This window comes from Vulpes lagopus, chromosome 7 (genome assembly GCF_018345385.1).
Source record: "Vulpes lagopus strain Blue_001 chromosome 7, ASM1834538v1, whole genome shotgun sequence".
Classification (NCBI taxonomy): Eukaryota; Metazoa; Chordata; class Mammalia; order Carnivora; family Canidae; genus Vulpes; species Vulpes lagopus.
The window spans coordinates 69,999,728-70,022,662 of record NC_054830.1 but is presented as its reverse complement, the minus strand read 5'-3'; the positions used below and the strand labels follow the sequence as shown (position 1 = coordinate 70,022,662).

General features: G+C 48.7%; 2 pseudogenes; both read left to right on the top strand.

Annotated features, from left to right (window-relative positions):
* Positions 1–479, top strand: LOC121495172 (annotated as a pseudogene).
* Positions 480–550: 71 nt separating this feature from the next.
* LOC121495171 lies at positions 551–1,194 on the top strand (annotated as a pseudogene).
* The last annotated feature ends 21,741 nt before the right edge of the window (positions 1,195–22,935 follow it).

The following is a 22,935-nucleotide window of genomic DNA, read 5'->3' as shown; positions in this document are numbered from 1 at the left end:
CTGATGCTGTTGGTAAATCTGTACAGACTTCTGGCTGGACAAACCAGCTCCACCTTCAACCGAGTTGTACTGAAGGGATTGTACATGAGTCGCACTACCCGGTGGCCTCTGTTCCTTTCCTAGATGATTGAGAAGATAGAGCTTTGTTACCAGGAAAATAAAACAACTATGCTTGTAGGAACTGTAATGGATGATGTGTGTGTCCAAGAGGTCCCCAAACTAAAGGTGCCCGCACTGCACGTGAGCCACATCCTTAAGACCAGGAGCAAGATTTTTACCTTCAACCAGTTGGTCCTGGACTCCTGCAAGGGCTGTGGCACCATCCTGTTCTCTGATCCTTGAAAGGGCCCAGAGGTGTATAGGCATTTCAACAGGCCCTGTGAACCCCACACAGCCCCACCAATCCCTGTGAATGCTCCAAGGGCCAGAAGTCCGAGTGCACCAGAGGCCAATTGGCCCACCGTGGCTACAAAAACTAACCTCAGATCCTGTCTTGTTATTAAAAAGATTTGGGATGCTGGAAAAAAATAAACTAATAAAAGGAATATAAACAGCTCGCCTTGCCAAATCTACTGCAAGAACGAAGACCAGTCTCAGCAATCAGACTGTCGACATTCCAGAAAATGTCAACATCATTCTGAAGGGATGCACTGTTATTGGGGAAGGGCCCCAGAGGAACCCTGCACACGGGCTTCAGTCACATCAATGTAGAACTCAGTCTCCTTGGAAAGAAAAAGAAGAGGCTCTGAGCTGACAAATGGTGGGAAAAAGAAAAGAACTGGCTACCGTTGGCACTACCAGTAGTCGTGTGCAGAACACGATCGGGGGGCTACACTGGGCCTCCATTACAAGATGAGGCCTGTGTGTACTCACTGCCCCATCAACGCTGTTATTCAGGAAAATCGCTCTCCTGTTGAAATCCAAAACTTCTTGAGTGAAAAGTACATCCACAGGGCTCAGGTGAGATCAGGCGTTCCTCGTTCGGTATCTCAAGCCCAGAAAGATGAATTAATTCTTGAAGGAAATGACACTGAACTTGTATCAAACTCAGCTGCTTCGATTCAGCAAGCCACAACAGTTAAAGACAAGGATGTCGGGAAAGTGTTGGATGTTATCTGTGTTTCCGAAAAAGGAATAGTTCAGCAGACTGATGAAAAAGATCTAAGTCATCTAGCTACAGAATCAGCCGGATGATTTTCCAGACTTATTTGTGGTGTCTTAAAGATGCAATAAAAGCTGTATTGACTGGGGGGAGGGGAAGGAATGTGAACACTCTTTTAATCTCAGGGAAGGTAAGGATTTCTTAAAGGAGATACCAAATGGGGAAAAGGAGATTGAGGTGGGTCCTGAGAGGGGGGGAGGGCACGTGTTGCCTTGCAGGTAGAGGCCTCAGTATCGTCTCAAGGGGAGGGGAAGGCTGGGCCATGCTCCTGGTTCAGAAGGTTCAGAGGAGTCTGGGGAATTGAAGCGTTCAGAGGCATCGCCCGAGATGGCCCGATCCTATTAGCCAGGATCCCAGGCCTTTACCTTGGCCTAACAGACTTGGCCTGGTTGGGACATCAACTGTCTTTGAAGTTTAGCCACTTGGACTATTTCAGGCTTGTCCTGAATTCATTCCCCCTTCCCTGTTTGAAAGATGAAAGTTTCCTTGGATACAATTAACGAGGCCCCGCGGCTCCCATTCCTGGCTTTCCACTGTCCCCTTCTAGGCCTCGGCTGTTCATTGTCTTTCTGGGGGGGCATCCACAGTGCTAACCATGGCATCTAATACTGTGATCTTTGGAGCCACTATTACCCCCTACCCGACCCCCAAGCCTCAAATGCCCGATGCATTCACTGCCTGCCAGCGCACTCCACCCGCACTGCTATAGTTTTTTGGTTTTTTAAGATATAGTTATTTATTCGGGAGAGAAAGAGGGACAGGGTGCAGTGGGGAGGGGCAGAGGGAGCGGGAGAGAGCCTTGAGCAGGTTCCTCACTGAGCACAGAGCCCGACTCTGAGATCATGACCTGAGCTAAACCAAGTCGGACCTTTAACTGACTGCACCGCCCAGGCACCCCAACGCTGCTACAAGTTTTAACAGTTGGGAGCCACCTTGGGCTAGGGCCTGCCTGTGCTCCCCACCCCACCAGTGATGGGGTCCTCCGTGCCAGCTGAGAGGGGCTAGCACAGCTCCCAAGCCCCCATCTCACCCCTGCTTTCTCAGATCCCTCCCAGCACCAGGTGCTGCAGGTTAGGTTCTCGGCAAGAAACAATGAAACGGGGTTTGGACGAGGGGTGGGGGCAAGATGTGGATCGGGGATCAATGCCTGTGAGGAGCCGGGCAAGGGAAGTCACCTGGACCTGACAAAGCTCCAGCCTGCCCAGGGAGCCAGCTTCGCCCGGCAGAGCTGTGCCCCATCTGGCTGGAGCAGCTGAGTCTTTACATCCCACCACCCGCCCCCTCTTCCCCGGGGAGGACATGACCTCAGCAAGGGACCCATGCATCAGCAAAGGACATGACCTTCCTTCTAGGAAGGGGGTGCTGGGAGCCGTCCCCCCATCTACCCCAACCCGGGAATGCAGTTTATGCTTGAGAGCAGACCGTACTGATAATAATAACAGAAAACATCCATGGAGTATTTACGGTGCCGGATGAGGCTCAGGGTCACAGGCCAGGGCTGTTACACCCCCATGCTTGTGAGCACAGATGAAGAAACTGAGGCACGGAGTGCGTAAATGACTCGGTCAAGGTGGCATAGCATGCAACAGCATTGAGATTCCTTCTGGAGACGTAAAAAAAAAAAAAAAAAAGTTTAATAAAATTCTTTTGGAATTTAAAAATTGCAGGACTAGGTAATGCAGAGACCTCCTGCGTACCTTCGCCCCGTGTCCCCCGAAGTTAACATCTCACACGACGTTTGTCACAACTGGGAAATTAACTGGTATACATCTTGCCATTCACTAAACCACAGACTTTATGTGGCTTTCCACCGATATCCTTTTACTGTTCTGAGATCAAACCAAGATAGCACCTTGCATTCAGCGTCCCACAGGCTTGCACGCTTCCGTGTAAACTTTTGACCTGCCCGCCCCGCTGCCTGCTGTTCCCACGCGGGCTCCACGGCTGTAGGGCCCGCAGGTGCCGCTCACCGCCCCAGGTGTGTGTGGGCAGCCCCAGACTGCGGCCTGCGACCCGGCTCTGTTTTCTCTGGGTCTCCTGTCTGCTGGCGTGTGGAGGAAACTCCCACCAGGCCCAGCTCAGTTATGTCCTTGTCTTGCTTTGAGCCATCAGACGCTTCCTGGTGCGCTCCCCGTGCCTGGGGGCAGGTGCCTGTCGCGGGCACCCCGAGCTTCTGCAGGCTGCGGTTCTGCTCTCCAGCAGCTTCCAGCTCGCTCACTCCTTCTGTCTGACCTGCCTGCCACCCAGGCTCATGCCCTGCGGGGTTGGTGTGAAGACAAGAGTTAAGTGGGGGACCCCTGCTCTTGCTCCCACACCACTCGGCCAACTCACAGAGCACCTAGCTCCCCGCCGGGTGTCTGCTCTGGGTCCTGAGCCCCACGGGCAGCTGCCCACTGAAGCCTAGGGTGCTCCGAGCACATGACCTTCCCACTGTGGAACGAAAGGAATCCACAAAGATCCAGATTATTGCCCTCCATTCCCACCTCTGCCACTTAGCACTTACTTGTGAGACTTCTGCATTATTCCATGTCCAGCTTTCTCATGGAACCAACCAGAACAGCAGCTCGTTTAGTGGTTAGAGGGCGCACCGAAGCCCGGTGAGCTGGGTCTCTGCTGTTCATCGGCTGTAAGTAGTAGTAACACCGTCATGTGACTTAACCACCCAGTACCCAGGGCTTCAGGAACATGGGGAGACTGACACCTACTTTTTAGGGCTCTTGTGAAGATGAAGGGAATCAGTAAAGACAAAGCATCTAGAGCCGTGGCTGGCATGGACAAGCCCTCAACTAATATTAATTATCGTGTAATTTATATGGATGTTTAGAATCAAATGAGATTATTATTGTAATGATCAAATGAGATGCATGTAAATGGCCAAGCATGCAAAGACGTGGTTACTGCGATTATTTTTTTAAAAACCACTTTATCAGGGGACACGAGTAATCCACAGGAAACTACTGTCTGTCTGGGTCGACTACCAAGGTCAAGTACAGCTAGAAAAAGGATGAGTTCACGGAGTCTGCAGTCCTTTACGGAGCTCCTATTATGTGTTACCTGGAATTTTAGGCATGTGTACTTATATTTTCTCATTTAATCATCGCCACACTGGGATGGCTATTTTATTTTTTTTTATAGGGGGCGGTGCGGGAAGGGGCAGAGGGAGAGAGAATCGTAAGCAGGCTCCACGCCCAGTGGGGCTCGATCCCACGGCCCTGAGACCATGACCTGAGCTGAAATCAAGAGTCGGAGGCTTAATGACTGAGCCACCCAGGCGCCCCTGGGATAGCTATTTTTATCCACATTTAATGGCTGTCTAAACTAAGCCTCAAATATGTTTCATTCCTCAAGAAGCAGGAATCAGCCTATTTATTTGAAAACCTCCCGTGTGCAGACGCTTCTAGTGCCGGGGAGTGACCACAACGGGCCCTGCTCTAAATGCCCCTGCATTCCGGTGGCAGTCAGTGACTGTGGGGACTGGCGTGTGCCTGTCCGCCCTCGGGTCCTCGCCCACCTTCCCTGCTCCCGGAGGGGGGCCCTGGAGAAGCCACTTTCCCGGCCTGCCCAACCCGGGGACCCCAGGCCTGTGGCAGACGCCCCAGACTGTGCTTGCTGCTCAGCGGCTGGCCCGCAGCTCCCGGCGCAGGGCTCCAGCACAGAAGAAAAATGAGTATTGATGGGGCGTCACTCACACGCTGAATCCAGCTGGGCCTGAAGCAGAGGCTCTTTCTGGCCCATCAGAGTCTCCTTTGGGCGGCCTTGCAACAGGCCTTACTGATTCTCCTCCCCGGGGCCCTGAAGATGACTGAGATACCCCACCCGGGGCCGCACCCTTGCACCCAGCTGGAGCCGCCTATGAGGATTACTGTTACCGCTGCCCTTGCTGCTGTTGTCAGCTGCGTCGGGGTGCAGCCTGGCTCGCAGCTGGGCCCCGGCAGACTTCCAGCTGCGGGCATGGGGGAGACCGTGGTGGGCCCCCCAGGGCTGCGTGTGCTTGGAAGCTGCCTCTCAGTGTGCACTCGCCGCGGCTTCCCTGCGCGCCAGTAATGCCGTAATTGCAGCCTTCCCAGCTGTCGGCCGTGGAGACGGCCCAGAAAATGAGGTTGGCTCAGTAAATATTGAACCAAATTATGCAAATTAGCTCGCAAGAGACTCAGCTGCAGAGTCAGGGGTCTGATTGGCGGGCCCAGCTTGCAGGGGACCCCTCCTCCTCTTCCCCCTGCACCCAGGATTGCTCTAGCAGCCACAGCAGCCACCTGGGGCTGGGATGGGGCCTGGGTCACCCCCACCCCTCCTGAGGGGCATGGGGGTGGGTGTTGAACAGCTTCGCAGGGGAGCTTAGTGGGGAGTGGTGTAATGGGGTGAGGAGTGGGGAGTCGGGCAGGGAATGGTATTTATTTCCTGCCACAGCCTCACTTCTAAAAATGCTACTTGGCAAATAAAAGCCTTAGAGGGTGCATGGGAACAAGGTGCTGACGCCTCACTGCTCAGCGAGCCCAGCTGCAGATGGGAAGTGGGGCGATGGGATCCCTGCCTCTCCAGACAGAGTGAAGCATTGCAGTGGCTCTTCCCTACTGGCCGGCCAAGGTCTTAAAACCCCCACGGTCGGCTGAGTTCAGTGTGGAGGAAACCAGGATTCTAGAAACATGGGTTAGGGAGCAGCGTGGGGCAAGTAAAACTCTAAAGCTCTTCTATGGCCATGAAAGGGCACCCCTGTGGCCTAGCAGGGAGGAAAATGCATCTGGCACGTCTGCTGAGAACGGACGTGGCGGGGAAGGGAGGTCACGTCCATGACGCTGTGTGGCTGAAGGAGCGGGGCAGGTCACAGCAGGGGCCTCGGGGAGAGAAGGGACAGGACAGATCCCACTCTTTCCCCTGGAGGAGATGGGACACAGGGTGCCTGTGTTGTACGGGCGCCCAAGCAGCAGTCCCCTTGGGACCAGATGCCTAAGCAAAGCATGAAGTGGGAGAAGCAATCTTTTAGTGCCTTCGTAGACCAGGGTGGGGTTTGCAGGGACGACAGCAGGGACAGTGATGCTTTGGGACCCCCAGCAGGTGATGCTGTGTGTCCTGTAAGATGATCCGCTGGGGGTGGTCCTGGGGGCTCCCAGGGGAACCCTGCCACAGGGACAAAGCATGGCCAAAGGCAACGTGGGCATCGCACAGCACTGCAGGAGCTGGAATGGAAGAATGCCAAAGACGTGTTTGTGAGTTACATGAGTCAGCCCAGGGACGTCTGTCCAGAATAAGCATGAGACTCACCAGTGGGTGGAAAGGGCTCAGCTCCTCCATCAGCAAGGAGGGGCATTATCTCAGTTCCCCATTTCTGCGGCAACAAATCACCAAAAAATGAACAGCTTGAAATAACCCAGACTTGTTGTCCTACAGATCTGGAGGTCAGAGGGTCTCATGGGGCCAAGATCAAGGTGTCAGCAGGGCTGGGTTCCTTTCTAGAGAGCACAGAGGAGAATCTGTTTTTCCTTGCTTTTTCCCATCTTCTAGAAGCCACCCACATCCCTTGGCTTGTGGCCACGTTATTCAGGCTTCTGATTCCATTGTCGCATGTCATTCAGCTTCAACACACTCCTGTCTCCCTCCTAGCAAGACCCTGGTGATCACGTCAGGCCTACCTGGATTGCCCCCTTATGTTCAGGGCAGCCGATCAGCAGTCTCAATTCCATCTTCAACCTTAATTCCCATTTGCCATGTAACCTGACAGAGTCACGGGTTCTGGGGTTTAGGATGTGGCCCTCTGTGGGGGGACCATTATTCTGTCATAGGCACAGACCGAAGAAACTGAGTTATGCTTAGGAACATTTTTACCTGCATGAGAATAACCTAATGAACATGACACATTAAGCAAAGCAAGTGCTGGTGATGTGGTCTATACGTGAGATGAGAAATGATGGGCACTGTGTTGTCATTTTTAAAGTATCACCTTTAGGGACGCCTGGGTAGCTCAGTGGTTGAGCATCTGCCTTGGGCTCAGGGCATGATCCCGGGAAGGGGATCGAATCCCACATCGGGCTCCCTGCATGGAGCCTGCTTCTCCCTCTGCCTCTGTCTCTACCTCTCTCTGTGTGTCTCTCATATATAAATAAAGACTTTAAAAAAAAAAGTACCACCTTAAAAAAAAAGATTTCACTTATTTATTCATGAGACACACAGAGAGGGAGGCAGAGACACAGGTAGAGGGAGAAGCAGCCTCCCTGCAGGGAGCCCAATGCGGGACTTGATCCCAGCACCCTGGGGTCATGACCTGAGCCCAATGCAGAAGTTCAACCACCAAGAGCCACCCAGGTGCCCCTAAGTGTCACCTTTTGTTGTGTATAAACGTTAGAGAATTTCCCTCCTGTGGCTTGAGGAAGAAACTTAAGCATTTGTGTTGCTGTGTTGCAGACACATGAAGCTGAAGGCAGCTTTTTGTTTGTTTTCCTTGTTTTTGGTTGTTTCAGTGTGACCTTTCACCTCAAAAACGCAAACCTTTCTGATTTTACAACTCAATGTTCTTAAGTGTTCCTACTTTCGAATTCGTAATGGATCCTCTTTATCTGGAATTATCCTAGCGGTGGGGGAAGGGTAGACTAGTAAATCTAGGGGAATCAGAGGGGTCCATTAGGAAACCTTGCAACTGGGGAGAGAAACATGAGTTCTTCCAACAAGAAGTCTGTTCTTGCTGCCAATCAGCTGTGGGGTGGCTGGAGGCACCCAGCAAGTTCTAGTTCTTTTCCATTTTGCCTAAAATAGTCTTAGACGTAGAGGTCTGGTTTGATCCCCATCGTGGACCCGCTGGGCCAGGAGCTAGTTTTGTTCTCCATGTGAGCCCCGTGGTATGGACCTGGTTCCTCTTTACTTCTCCAAGCCTCTCCCTCTTCACAACCCCCCCAGCCACCTGTGAGGTCCAAGCACATGGCAAGAGCCATCACTGTGAGAAAATGCCAGCACCCCCACACTCGCTGCCCTTGGCAGCCTCTCCTTTGTTTGTTCAACATGTCCCTCTTTGAGCCCCCAAAAGTCAACCATTCTGGGCAAAACACTGCCCTGTGCTCAACGACTGGTGGGGTCCAGGCTTCTGTCCGCCGAGCACAAGGGAGGAGAACTGGAGCTAATGAGTCAGTTTTTAAAATCATCATAGAAAGCCTCCACTGCTCACATCCAACTACGCCCTGCAACGAGTAGGCTACGTACACGGTCTCATGTTCTCTCCAGGATCTTGGGACATGAATCTTGTTGCCTCCGCTTCGGGCTGGCTAAAGTTTAAAGAAATTGGGAACATGTCCTGAATTATAGAGCTGGCAAGGGTCAAAGCCAGTCCTCTGCTAATCCCCAAACCCACGACCTTAACCTCTGTATGGCACCCGAGGCAGAAGCAAAGGGCACGGGCAGTCCATGCAGGTGGCCTGGCTCAGTCGACCCAGCACGAGAACTGGCCTGAGCAAACTCTGGGGTCAGTCCTGGTGGGGCCACCTGCATGCTGTGGAGTCCTGGGTGGGTCGCTTGGTCTCTCCGGGCCTCAGATTCCTCATGTCTGTCTCATAAGCTTGTTGCGAGGATCAAGTGGATGGAGCCCAGGAAAGCCCAGGTGATCTTTCTCAACTGAGGATCCGGGGATTATCAAGGGCTATTGGGAAAGGCTGCTTGGCAGAGACAGCAAAACAGACGCAGGAACAGACGGCCTCTGTCCTGAGGCCCTCAGGGCAGACACCAGGCAGATAGAGACAAGGCGCGAGGGGCCCAGCTGCACAAGCACCAGCTTTCTCTAGAAGCTCCAGATGCTGCGAGAACGTAGGTGGGACAGTCCTGGGCTTAGGTCACATCCCACTGCTCAGGGAAGCAGCCTGCTGTGCAGTAGGAAAAAAAAATAAAAAGAAAAAGCCTCTGGGGAGAAAAATCCAGGCTTGCTAAAGTGATAAATCAGTGGGAGAGAGAGCAGTCACTCTAGACAAGGATTTATGATTGGCTTCCTTTCATCGAGCCACCCGGTGAGCCCCTTCAGTGAGTAGGAAACCCGGCCCAGTGGGCCAGGGGTCTGACAGACTGGGGGCCCCCATCCACGCTGGGCTTAGTGTCTGAAGCTTGGAGTCTCAGATTCCTCGTTCGGGGCAGAGTGATAACTGTTCTACTACCTACTTTCCTCTAGTAGGATGAGTAAATGGAATAAAGAAAATCAAATTATTTATAATTTAGGAAGTACCCCCTAGGGACGCCTGGGTGGCTCAGGGGTTGAGCAGCTGCCTTCAGCTTAGGGCATGATCCCGGGATCGAGTCTCTCATCAGGCCCCTCCGCAGGGAGCCTGCTTCTCCCTCTGCCTGTGTCTCTGCCTCTCTTCTTTCTCTGTCTCTCATGAATAAATAAAAATTAAATCTTTAAAAAAAAAAAAGGAGGAAAGAAAGTACCCACGAGTGGTACATCTATGGGATGGGGAGCTGGGTGGCTGGGAGACGGGAGTGGGAGGGAATCTTTTCCCTGTGTAACTGTTATAAGTTTGGGGAATTTGAACCATGGCAAGGCATTATTTATTGAAAAGGTAAGCTTAGAAAAAAAAAATGTCTGCAAGAAAGTCAAAACCAATACACGCAAATGTCAGTCATCGCGGGCAGCAGCCGAGCATCCCCATCATCATCATTTAAAAGGCTTGCTTCCCCTCGCCTTCCTAGTTTATGCTTAGCAGGTACCTGAAGCAAGTAGGGTCTCATGTCCCCCGGCGCCTCACTAGTTCCCAGGGGACTCCCATTGCATCTGCACCTGCAAGGATCAGACTCCTTGGGAAACGTAGGGTGGAGGAGAAGTTTCACCCTCCTGTGAGGGCCTCAGAATACGCAGTGACCTCGGAGGGTTTTCCAGGTGTTCTGCTGACAGAGAAAAGCCAGATGCCTGCAAACAGGGGACCTCGTTTGATAAAACATAGACCAACAGCAGCCACCTACACACAACAGAGGACAGGCTTGTGCAGGTCCGGGTCCAGAGAAAAGGAAGGACGCCCACCAGACTGTGAGCAAGGCCTGCCCGCGGGCTGCGGGTGTGGGGGGGGGGGCATGGGAGGGGAAGGGGCAGATGATGTCAAAACTTAATGCCTTCCCACTTAGGAGGGTGTGCATATGTGCGTGTCCATAAACGCATAAAGAGGCACAAAAAAGTGCGTATGCATAAAGGCGCAAAAATTAGCTTAGGCGCTACCGTTTTAGGTGACAGTTTCTGTTCAGATGTTTCTATGAATGCAGCTGACCTTTGAACAACACAGGGGTTAGAGGCACCAAGCCCCACACAGTCAAAATCCACATAGGATTTTGGACTCCATCGGAGAAGGACAAACATTATATGGTCTCATTCATTTGGGGAATATAAAAAATAGTGACAGGGAATAAAGGGGAAAGGAGAAAAAATGAGTGGGAAATATCAGAGAGGGAGACAGAACATGAGAGATTCCTAACTCTGGGAAAGGAACAAGGGGTGGTGGAAAGGGAGGTGGGCGGGGGGTGGGGGTGACTGGGTGACGGGCACTGAGGGGGGCACTTGATGGGATGAGCACTGGGTGTTATTCTGTATGTTGGCAAATTGAACTCCAATAAAAATAAATAATTAACTCCCATGGGGGAAAAAAAAGGATTTTGGACTCCCCCAAAACTAACTACTAAGAGCTTAGTATTGACTGGAAGCCTTACCGGTAATATAAACAGTTGACTAACACATGTTTTGTGTATTGTATGTCTTATATACCGTATTCTTACAATAAAGTAAGCTACAGGGAGGAAAATCTCATTAAGAAAATCACAAGGAAGAGAAAACGCACTCACGGTACTATATTGTATTTATACAATATAGTATAAACCCCACGTGTCAGTGGACCTGTGCGGTTCAAACCTGCGTTGTTCAAGGGCCAACTGTAGTTCTCATTATTAAAAATCACTATGGGGGGGGGGCGGATCCCTGGGTGGCTCACCACTTTAGCGCCTGCCTTTGGCCCAGGGTGTGATCCTGAAGTCCCGGGATCAAGTCCTGCGTCAGGCTCCTGGCATGGGGCCTGCTTCTCCCTCCTCCTGTGTCTCTGCCTCTCTCTCTCTCTCTCTCTCTCTCTACGCCTGTCATAAATAAATAAATAAATAAATAAATAAATAAATAAATAAATAAATCTTAAAAAAAAATCACTATGGGGGATCCCTGGGTGGCTCAGCGGTTTGACGCTGCCTTCAGCCCAGGGCATGATCCTGGAGTCCTGGGATAGAGTCCCACATCAGGTTCCTTGCACGGAGCCTGCCTCTCCCTCTGCCTGTGTCTCTGCCTCTCTCTCTCTGTCTCTCATGAATAAATAAATAAAATCTTAAAAAAATATATAATAATAAATAAAAAAATAAAGATCTCTATGTATTATTGATGTAATCAGGGAAAGAATCGAATTTCAGTGTGAAAAATAACCAAGACAAACTAGGTAACTTTATATGTACCACTTTAACAGCTGGAATTCCCAATAAGGTCAGATTTCTTTTAAAGTTCAAATGGAATGATCCCAAGACTGTTTACAAAGAAGCCTTTTTCCGCTTGTGTACTTGCCCCGACTCTGGTAAACCCAGAAAGCCCAGGGGGTGGGTTTGACCTCAGAGACAGTCAGTCCTGGGGTGTTGTTGCTGCCACTTGCGGGGAGCAAAGCCACCACCTGTGCCTGCGTCTGTCTGGTTGGCGGCGGGGAAGGCTGGCTGCTGACGGTGGCCTCTGTGCCACCCCGGTCACCACCACCTTCCACTGCTCCCCCTCTCTGGATCCCAGCACCGCCTGGAAGTTTTCAGCGTAAGTTGAGGTGTGGTGTCCTCTGATTGCCACTGCTGATACTCATCCCCAGGCTGTTCCTCAGGATGCGGGACTGCTGTCCCTTCAATGTCACCCTTGGGGAGCCAGGACCCACTGCAGAAATGAGCGCCAGTGTCATGTAAGGGGCACTGGGTGTTACATAAGACAGATTAATCACTGACCTCTACCTCTGAAACCAATAATAGTTCCTTTTTTTAAAATTTTCACTTATTTATTCATGAGAGACACAGAGAGAGGCAGAGACATAGTCAGAGGGAGAAGCAGGCTCCCAGTGGGAAGCCCAACAGGGGACTCGATCCTGGGACTCCAGGATCACAACCCAAGCCCAAGGCAGACGCTCGACCGCTGAGCCACCCAGGTGCCCCTGAAACCAATAATACATGTTAATTAACTGAATTTAAATAAAAGGGGGATCCCCGGGTGGCTCAGCCATTTCGCACCTGCCTTGGGTCCAGGGCCTGATCCTGGAGACCTAGGATTGAGTCCCTTGTTGGGCTCCCTCCCTGGGGCCTTCTTCTCCCTCTGCCTGTGTCTCTGCCCCCCTCTCTCTCTTTCTGTGTCTCTCATGAATAGATAAGATCTTTAAAAAATAAAGAAAAAAAAGAAAACATTTTTAACAAAAGAAGAAATGAGTGCCACGGGACAGTGCTCTAGTGACGGGACTCTTCTAGTTCATACACACACGTACACTTGCACACACACGTGCAAACACACACCCACACATAGGGCTACTTCCCCCGGCCACCCTGCGGTACCTCAGGGTCTGTGCTCCCAGACTGGCTGGTCCTATGTCCTGGGAGGAGCACCCTCTCTCAGCCCACAGGACCAGCCCCGAGCCTGGAATCCACCTGCAGGCCTGCACCCTCGGGGGTGTGGAGCCCCACTGGCTCTGGCAAAGTCCCGGTGATGAGGGGAGGGGGGGAGCGTCATCAGGGAGGATGCCACCTTCCCTCCCCTGACCTAGAGGGCCACTGACTCTCCTCCTCCTCCTCCCTTCCTCCCCACTTAGGCAGGGATGGAGTCATCCTGCCCTCTTTGGCTCCTCTGTCCCTCCAGAGGCCACCAGGACACATGTGCTCCCCCCTCCTTCGTGGGCTCCGTAGCCAGGCCTGCCCTGAAGCCAACAGTTGTCTCGGGCTGGGTGGGTACAGGTTAGGGTTAGGGTTGTGGCTACAGTTGCAGTAAAGGGCACGGTTAGGGCGCACCTGGGTGGTGGCCCAGGTGAGAAGGAGTAGGCAGGTCCAAATTACATCCTCCAGTCCAGCTTTATAGCCCAAAACTGGCATTTTGGTGCCCAGCTGACTCTTCTCAAATGGCTTGGCTCTCAGGGAAAGGAGCCAGGTGATGAGTTACCCAGAACCCACCCTGTGCCACCATAACATCACACGAGGTTGATTGCCCCATGCCTTGCCATCAGGTTCCCCAGAGGAAGTTCCCCAAGCTCTTTGTTTATTTAGTCATGTTCCTATAGATCGGACAACTAAATTCATCTTTGGTCAGCTGGTTGCCCTCCACTTTTAGGGAAGGGCTTGCTTTGCTTATGCTGCCCGACTTCTCCTTTCAGCAGCCCTAAGGAGTCAGCATCATTAGTTCTCTGTTACAAGTGACGGAGCAGAGCCTGAGAAGCAACTTACCTTTGGTAACTGCCAGAGTCTTAGCCCAAGGCTCTCTGAGCCACCCCAGACATAGAGCCCACTCAAGAAATGACTCAGAGGTCTGGGTTTCAGCTCAGATTCCTTTTCTAAGGAATGGGGTTCCTCTTCCAAGTGTTTAAGCTTTAATAATTACAGCATCTTTCCTTTGTTCCTTGTTTCCTCTAGAAATTGTAGCAAATCAAAGCCACAATATCACCTCACACATGTTAGAATGACTGTCATCAAAAATGCAAGAGGGACACCTGGGTGGCTCAGCGGTTGAGCACCTGCCTTCAGCCCAGGGCGTGATCCTAGAGACCTGGGATCGAGTCCCACGTCAGGCTCCCTGCATGGAGCCTGCTTCTCCCTCTGCCTGTGTCTCTGCCTCTCTCTCTCTCTCTCTGTGTCTCTCATGAATAAATAAAATATTTTTTAAAATGCAAAAGATAATAAGTATTGACAAGGATGTGGGGAAAAAAGGGAACCCTCCTATGGTCGGTGGGGATGTGAACTGGTGAAACCACTGTGGAAAACAGTATGGAGGTTCCTCAAGAAATTAAAAACCACCATATGATCCGGCAATGCCGCTGCTGGGTGTAGAATCAAAAGGAAATGAAAACGGGGTATCAAAAACTTACCTGAACTCTCATGGTCATTGCAGCATTATTTACAAGAACCTAAGGGTCTATGAATGGATGAATGGATAAAGAGGATGTCACACACACACACACACACACACACACACACACACACGCATGCATGCAACAGAATATTATTCAGCCATGAGAAAGAAGGATATTGTGTCATTTTTTACAACATGAATGGATCTTGAGGGCATTATGTTAAGTCAGAGAGAAGTCAGACATAGAAAGACAAGTATGACATGATGCTACTTTTTCAAAGGCAGGAGGAATAGCAACATCTTTGTATGCCGATGGGAATGATCATGTCGAGCAGAGAGCAGAAGAATTTCTAGAGTGATGTTCCTACAGTGCATGAAGGGACAGACTGCACGTCAACCAGTCCTCACCCTTGATCCTCATCAGCGTGGTGTGGTTGGACTGTTTTGATTTATTGTGTGCCATGGAGCCATGTATCTCTTTGGTGGATGTCTCCACCCTGATAGGAAGAATTCTGGGAACTTGGCGGACAGTTTGAAGAGGTGAAAGACTATGCCAATTTTCCGGAGGACTTGCTTGAGCACCTGGATACACAATCTTTAGCTCCTCAGGTGCCTCCGTCTTGGGTTTTCCAAGCTCTCATTTAACAATCAGTGGGATCGTGTCTAGCTCCCCATAAGCAACATCACTGGGACCCCAACTTTCATGTCCTACTTCTAATTACTATTCTCTTTCTGCTGTCATCGAGACTGGGGGTGATATAACCAGGAAAAGGAACAAGATGCCAAGAAGGTAGGAGGAGAAACTTGAGGGAAAGGTGTGGAGCCCCAGAGAAGTGAGCTTCGTGAAGACCGGAGGTGATTAACATGAGACTCACAGAGAGGTCGAGAGATAAGGACTGGAATGCACCCACGGGCTTTGGCAAAAGGAAGTTATTGACCTTTGTCAGAGTGGTTTCAGTGGAGAGGCCTGGAAGAAACCAGATTGCTGTGGGTTGAGGATGTGTGGAGGTGAAGAAGTGGAGACCGAGGGTGAGGGATATTTGCTCAATTTATGTGCTGCGAAGAGATGCGATGATCATCTAAGGGCAAGCCAGGGTGAAGGGAAAGTTATTTCAGGCTGTGAGATATTCGGAGGGTTTTGGAGGGAGGGGGCACCCATGAGAAGAAGGGCTGGGGGGATCCCTAGGTGGCTCAGCGGTTTGGCGCCTGCCTTTGGCCCAGGGTGCGATCCTGGAGTCCCAGGATCGAGTCCCATGTCGGGCTCCTGGCATGGAGCCTGCTTCTCTTCCTTCTGTGTCTCTGCCTCTCTCTCTCTCTGTCTATCATAAATAAATAAATAAATCTTTGAAAAAAAAAAAAAAAGAAGAGCTGGAGGTCAGAGACAGAAAAGGAAGGAAGTCCATGGAACAGGGTTTTGAAGATGGAAGGGATTCCAAAGCCAGGTAAAGGGGACTAAGGAAGATAAGTGAAAATAGAGAGATGAGTTGAGAAGGAGAAGTTGGTATCTAAGTTGGTGCAGAACGAGACAGAGTTCTCTAGGATGAGGGACTTTGGGAAATGCAAGGTGAGGCAAGACGTGTTTGAAAGGCTGGATCAGCAACGAGAGAAGAGCTGGGTGAAAGGATTTTGGAGCAACGCCATGGGCCCACCGACTCCACCAGCATGGGTTTAGAACCTCGTGATGTTCCCTGCTCCCCCAGAGAGGAGGCAAGTAAATGTGAACCAAGTCCAAGGGGCAGTAACATGGCATCCCCAGGTCAGGATCAGTCAACCTTGTAAGTAAGGATTCTGCGAAGTATTATAGGTGCATTCCTACCCCTTGCTCTCTCTGGCCGGTTGTGATGTGCTGGGATGACAGAAACTCAATCTCCTCTTTCTGTCAAAGAAAGAAAAATGGAGAATCAGAGAGGAACTATTTAGAATAGTTGCAGACAGTTCAGTCAGAAAGGAATCAGCTAATGTGGGGCTCTCTGTAGTAAACACAGGACAAAGAAACTTCTTTGAGCACAAAAAAGCCAGGGCCGTGGTGTTTCTAGGAAAAGGGTTGATTTTTTTTTCTCAAAGGAAAAATATGTACTCCTATGAGATGAGACGGTTCCCTTTGGAAGAAGGTGGATGGTTTCAGTGGTGAGGGGCGTGGGCCTCAGGTAGCTCAGAAGGGATGGGTGAGATCTTCCTCTGCTGCGGAGGTCAAACTGCAGTGAGAGGCCCCAAACCTCCACACCCCCTCCTCATCCCAATCTATGGGACTGATTCAGAAAACAGGTAGGGCAGCATTTCCCATAACAACTGGTGAAACAGGGTTCCAGAGTTTGCAAGATGCAAAGACTGAGTCAGAGCTCTCCCACGTGAGGACGTGAGGACGGTGGAATTACCCAAGGTAGGGAGGTGGGGACACTGGGTTGAGGGAGTGGCTTAAGGGGGGTATGTGGGAGGAATTGGACAATGAGAGATTGAGGAGTCAGAGAAAGGTGGTGGGTGTTGTTGAGGTGTACGGGTTGAGGTGGACGGCAGGGCAGCCTGGGCCTAAACGGTCACACAGGGGCTCCGGCTTAGTGGGGCCCTGTGCTTGGCTTATTTCTCTGTGTCACCTTCTTAAAATGCTTCATGTTTTGCTTTGTTTTTTTGTTTGTTTGTTTGTTTTTCCATGTTTTTAAAGATTTATTTATTTATTTGAGAGAGAGAGACAGAGTGCAAGCAGAGGGAGGGGCAGAGGGAGAAAGAGACTTCTCAAGCTGACTCCCCCCTGAGCACGAAGCCTGGCGCAGGGCTCCATCCCAGGACCCTGAGATCACCACCTGAGCTGAAATCAAGAGTTGGCCACTTCACCAACTGAGCCACCCAGACACCCCGAAATGCTTCTCGTATTTTTTGAACAAGGGACCTTGCATTTTCATTTTGCACTGGGACCTGTAGGTGATGTGGCCGATCTTGGGGGAAGGTTTCTAAGAACCCAAACGAGTTGATTGGAATCATCGCTACTACTTTGGGCTGATGTTTGTGTGTTGGTATTAATGTCACTTGTGTGCCGCCAGGCAGGAAACACCACAAAGCAGCCAACATCACCAAGAGTAGAGCCCCTCAGCCTGACTTGCTTGACATCCCTCCTCAGAATAACAGGGGATGACACTTTATCCACACCGTCTACCGCCATCGTGACACAGAACGGAATGGCCCAGCTACATCCTGGCAACCAAGATAGCGCCCCCATCCTTAATCCCCACCGGATGGCATTGTGTGGTTGCCATTACCGGACACCCATGTAGCTCCTGCTTCCTGGAAGTAATTCCTTCAGTTTCTCCTATTGTTCTCTGTCCTTCACTCAACAACCATCTATCGTTAGTTATTATGTGACAGGTGGAGTGTTCCATCACCAGCCCACCCACCAAGAGCTTAGCACACCCTAGCTACCCTTCAAAATAAAGGAGCCCACAGAGAAAGGTCTGGAATGAACAGGAAGAAAGGAGTGGCCCTCAAGAATGTTTCACACTCCCCTCCCCACCTACTTTTCAAGTCAAATTCAAAATTCCCTCTTCTCATGTTGCAAGCTCACAATTTGAAAAGTAGCAATTTATCTTGCAGTAGGAATGGAAAACCTTATGGTAAATCTCCACATTGGCCTCCAGAGAGAACTGTGCCCTCTCCGAAGCAGGGTGCAGGAGGGCGATACAAAAGCAATCGAGTTAATCACTTGACATAGTCAAGTAGGAATCCTTGTATGAACATCCATTTCCAGTACATTCTCAATGTAAGCAAGTAGAATGGAAATGAATTTCCCCCTTTACACTGCGCTTCCATGACTTCTCTCCTCAACCACTGGCAACAGTTTTGTGTACGTTCTCTTAGCCTTCTCTCTTTACGTGTAAGGCTACACACACACACACACACACACACACACACACACACCTTATATCTAATTTTCATTATGTATAACATAAAATTTTCTATCCTAACCCTGTTTAAGTGCACAATTCAGTGACATTAGGTACATTCATGTTGTTGTGCAACCAGCACCACCATCTATCTCCAGAGCTCTTCCCATCTTGCAAATTGAAACTTTATATCCATTAAACAATACCTCCCCATTCCTCTCTCCACCAGCCCCTGGTGAGCATTGCTCAACTCTCAACCATTTCCACTGCTTCAATATCTCCTATGTCTCCATTCATTTGAGCTAATATAATGGAACACCTTAGACTGGGGAGCTTATAAGCAACAGAAATTTATTCCTCATAGTTCTGGTGGTGGGTAGCCTAAGATCCAGATGGCGGCACATTAGGTATCTAGAGAGGGCCTGCTTCCTGGTTCATAGTTGGCTGTCTTCTCCCTGCCCTCACACAGTGGAAGGGTCAAGGCAACTCTCTGGGGTCTTTTTTTTATAAGGGCACTAATCCCATCCATAAGGACTCCACCATCATGACCGAATCATCTCCCCAAGGACCCACCTCCAAACACCATCACACTGGGGATTAGGTTTTGACATGTGAATTTAGGAGAGACACAAACATTGGTCTATAGCATCATGTAAGTGGAATCCTATAGTATTTGTCTTTTTGTGACTGGCTTATTTCACTTAGTGTAATGTCCTGGAGGTTTTCCTAGCATATGTCAGAATTTCTCTCCTTTTTAAGATTGCTTAATAGCTCATTATATTTCTATACTACACTTTGCTTATCCATTCACATAAAACTTTTAAATTAAAAAAAATGCAGTGGGACCACAATGCACATAATGTTCCGTATCTTATTATTATTATTTTTTTTACTTAATGATGTCTTTTCCATGATAAAACTATGTAGATCCTTGCAATTCTTTTTTTTTTTTTTTTAAGATTTCATTTATTCACGAGAGACACAGAGAGAGAGGCAGAGATACAGGTAGAAGGAGAAGCAGGCTCCCTACAGGGAGCCTGATGCAGGACTCAATCCCAGGACCCCGGGATTATGACCTGAGCTGAAGGCAGACGCTCAACCACTGAGCCACCAAGGCGTCCCTTTGCAATTCTTTTTTTTTTTTAATTTTTTTTTTATTATTTATTTATGATAGTCATACAGAGAGAGAGAGAGAGGCAGAGACACAGGCAGAGGGAGAAGCAGGCTCCATGCACCGGGAGCCCGACGTGGGATTCGATCCCGGGTCTCCAGGATCGCGCCCTGGGCCAAAGGCAGGCGCCAAACCGCTGCGCCACCCAGGGATCCCTGCAATTCTTTTTTAATGGTAGTCTATTACACTGTATAGGTGTATCATGGTTTACTTAACCATCCTATTTTTGCTAGATATTTAGGTGGTATACAGTAAACATTATCAACAATCCTATTCTGAGTGTCCCGGAGCATACATATCGTGCCCACACACGTGCATTTTGTCAGATGCTCGGAAGAGAAATCCCAGATGCTGATGCAAGGTTATGCTTATTCTTACAACTGCCAAGTTGCAATTCAAAAAATCGTCACCATTTCTTCTGCCAGCAGTGTGTGAATTTGCATCCTTCCCCAAATTGTTGCCAATGTCTGGCATTGGCTTTCCATTGCTGTTCTAATATTCATTTTGCTGATTACTGGTAAAGTGGAGCATCTTTTAATTCTTTTGTTGACTGCCTGAATTCTGTGAACTGTCTGTTCCTATACTTTATACGTTTTACTCACTTCATCCTAAAAACAACAACCGTGAGAGGGAGGCACAATTATTATCCCCATTTTACAGAAAATATCCAGAAATACAGAAGAATATCCAATAGCCAGAGAATGATAAAGCAATTTCCACTTGACACAATAAAACATAGTGATAAGAGTTTGGTCTCTGGAAACAGAATGTCCTTTCTTGGCTGTGTTACCTCTGACAAAGTATCCTCTCTGTGCTTCAGTCTTCTCTTGTGCAGAACAAATACTAGTAGTACCTATCTTATGGTACCTATCTTAGAAGGTTATTGTGAAGATAAAGTTAGACAAGCCCTGATAATGTTTGAGTAGCAGTTGACACATCATGGATGCTCGGTACATGCCAACTATTATTAATATTATTTAAAAAGCCATGCAGTTCTGGAGTAGCTTAGAAAATGTTTATGACACAATAACCAATGCAAATAATCCACTAAATACTTCATCTTCCATGATTGCAATTTTGTGAAAACCCTATCTGCTTTTTCATGGAAAAAGACTTGACAGAAACACACATATGTAAAAAGAATTTCTTTGTTAGGGCGAGGGGGTTATGTATAGCTTTTAAAATTCATTCTCTAATAAGAAAGGGAGAGAAGAAAGGAAGGAAATAAATCCAACTATGGACTTTATCCTTGAAGATGTGAAGGAGGTTCTCAAACACGCCCCCCAGACGAGGGCCTTGCCTCTAAAGAACACGACTTTGATGTGCCTAAGCCACGCTGAGCTGGCTTGCCACACTCTCTTCTCCTCGAAAGCTGTCTGGTGGCTTTGTCCCTCTGAATTACAAACACCAGTGCTTTGTCTGCTTGGTCATTCATCTACCCCCATTCGTTTAATATTTACAGACAGCCTCCTATGTGCTAGACACCATTGTAGGCACTATATATACAATGGTGAACAAGGCAAGGATGGCCTTGGAGCCTGATTTATAATGAGGAACTTAGCACTCTGGAAAATAGTATAGAGGTTCCTCAAGAAGTTAAAAATGGAACTATCTTAGGATCCAGTAATCGCACTAGTAGGTATTTACCCAGAGGATGCAAAAATATTGATTTGAAGGGACGCATGCACCCTGATATTTATAGCAGCATTATCAATAGTAGCCAAACTATGGCAAGAACCCAAGTGTCCATCGACAGATGAATGGATAATGGATATATAATTACATACATACATACACTGAATGGAATATTATTCAACCATCAAAAAAGAATGAAATCTTGCCACTTGCAGCAACGTGGATGGAGCTAGGGTGTATTATGCTAAGCGAAATAAGTCAGTCAGAGAAAGACAAATACCATATGATTCACTCATATGTGGAATTTAAGAAACAAAACAGATGAGCATATGGGAAGGAGGAAGAAAAGAGAGAGGGGGGGAAACAAACCATTAAGAGACTCATATCAATAGAGAACAAACAGAGTTGAGGGAGGGGGTGATATGCTGAGTGCTGGGCACTAAGGAGGACACTTGTTTTGATGTCACTGGGTGTTATATGTAAGTGATAAGCCACTAAATTCTACTCCTGAAACCAATATTACACCATATGGTGACTAACTAGAATTTAAATAAAAAATTTGAAAAAAAATAATGAATACAAGACAGTAAAGCAACAAATATCTGAATAAAAAAGATCAGATACTGTTATTCAGAGAATTAAAATGCAAGATTGTGAAAATGGCTGATGGTATAGCTACTTTGGATTGGTGGTCAAGGAAGGCTTCTCTGAAGAGGTGACACTTCAGCTGATGGCAAGAAGGTACCAACATGGGAAGATCAGGAGAATATTCTGGGAAGTGGACATGTTCAAAGGCTCTCAGACAGAAAGTACTGGTGAGTGTGGAGGATGAAGGAAAGCTAGTGTGGCTGGAGCATGGTGGGTGAGGGTATAAGCAAGGTGAGATAGGTAAGATCAGTGAGGGAGGGCAAGGATTTTGAATTTTATTCAAAGGAAGATGGGAAGTCACTGAAAGGTTTTTTTTTATAAATTTATTTTATATTGGTGTTCAATTTGCCAACATATAGAATAACACCCAGTGCTCATCCCATCAAAGGTTTTTTAAATAAGAAAGTGATTTGGTCTGATTTATGTCTTTAGAAAGATCCTCTGGCTGCTTCGTGGCACACGGATTGCAGGGAGATTGGGAGCAGAGAGGCTAGTTTGAAGGGCACTGCAGTGATCTAGGCAAGGGGTTCTCAGGGATTAGGGTGTTGGCAGTGGAGGAGAGAGATGGATGTTGGGGTATCTTTTGGAGGTAGAGGTTCCAGGACTTGCTGACAGCAAGAGAAACAGAAGAGTCAAAGACAATTGGATTTCTGGCTTGGGTGATTGGATACTGTTTACTTTGATGGGGAAAACGGAGGGAGAATTTATTTTTTCAGGAAAAAAATAATAATCTCATTAACCATCTAAGTAGAAATATCAAAGTTGGTTATGTGAGTCTGGCTCTCCAGAGAGAAGTCAGGGTGAGAATCACAGGTTTGGAAACCTCCATACACCAATGGTATTTAACTCAGGAGATAAGTGGGATCACCCAAGGCAGAGTGTAGATGGAAAACAGAAAAAGCCCAGGAGGTGCGCCTGGCTGGTTCAGTCGGTGGAACACGTGACTCTTGATCTCAGGGTTGTGACTTCGAGCCCCACATTGAATGTAGAGACTACTTAAAGATAAAATCTTTTAAAAATGAAAGAAAGAAAAAGAAAGAAAGAAAGAAAGAAAGAAAGAAAGAAAGAAAGAAAGAAAGAAAGAAAGAAAGAAAGGAGAAAGAAAGAAAGAGAAAGAAAGAGCCTTGAGTTTTTTGAAGTTGAGAAATTAAGTAGAAAATGGAGAATCTGAAAAGGACACTTGAGGAGGAGCAGCCAGTGAAGTAGGAGGACTGTCAGCAAGTAAGAGTGTGCAAAAGCCAAGAGAAGAAAGTGTTCCAAGAAGGAAGGCACGGGTCAGCTGGGTCAAATGTCACTAAGACATCGAGTGAGATGAGGACTAAGGAGACAGGAGGTTCTGGCAACAGGGAGGTCATTGGATTTCACTGCAGACATGATGAACATGGAAGGC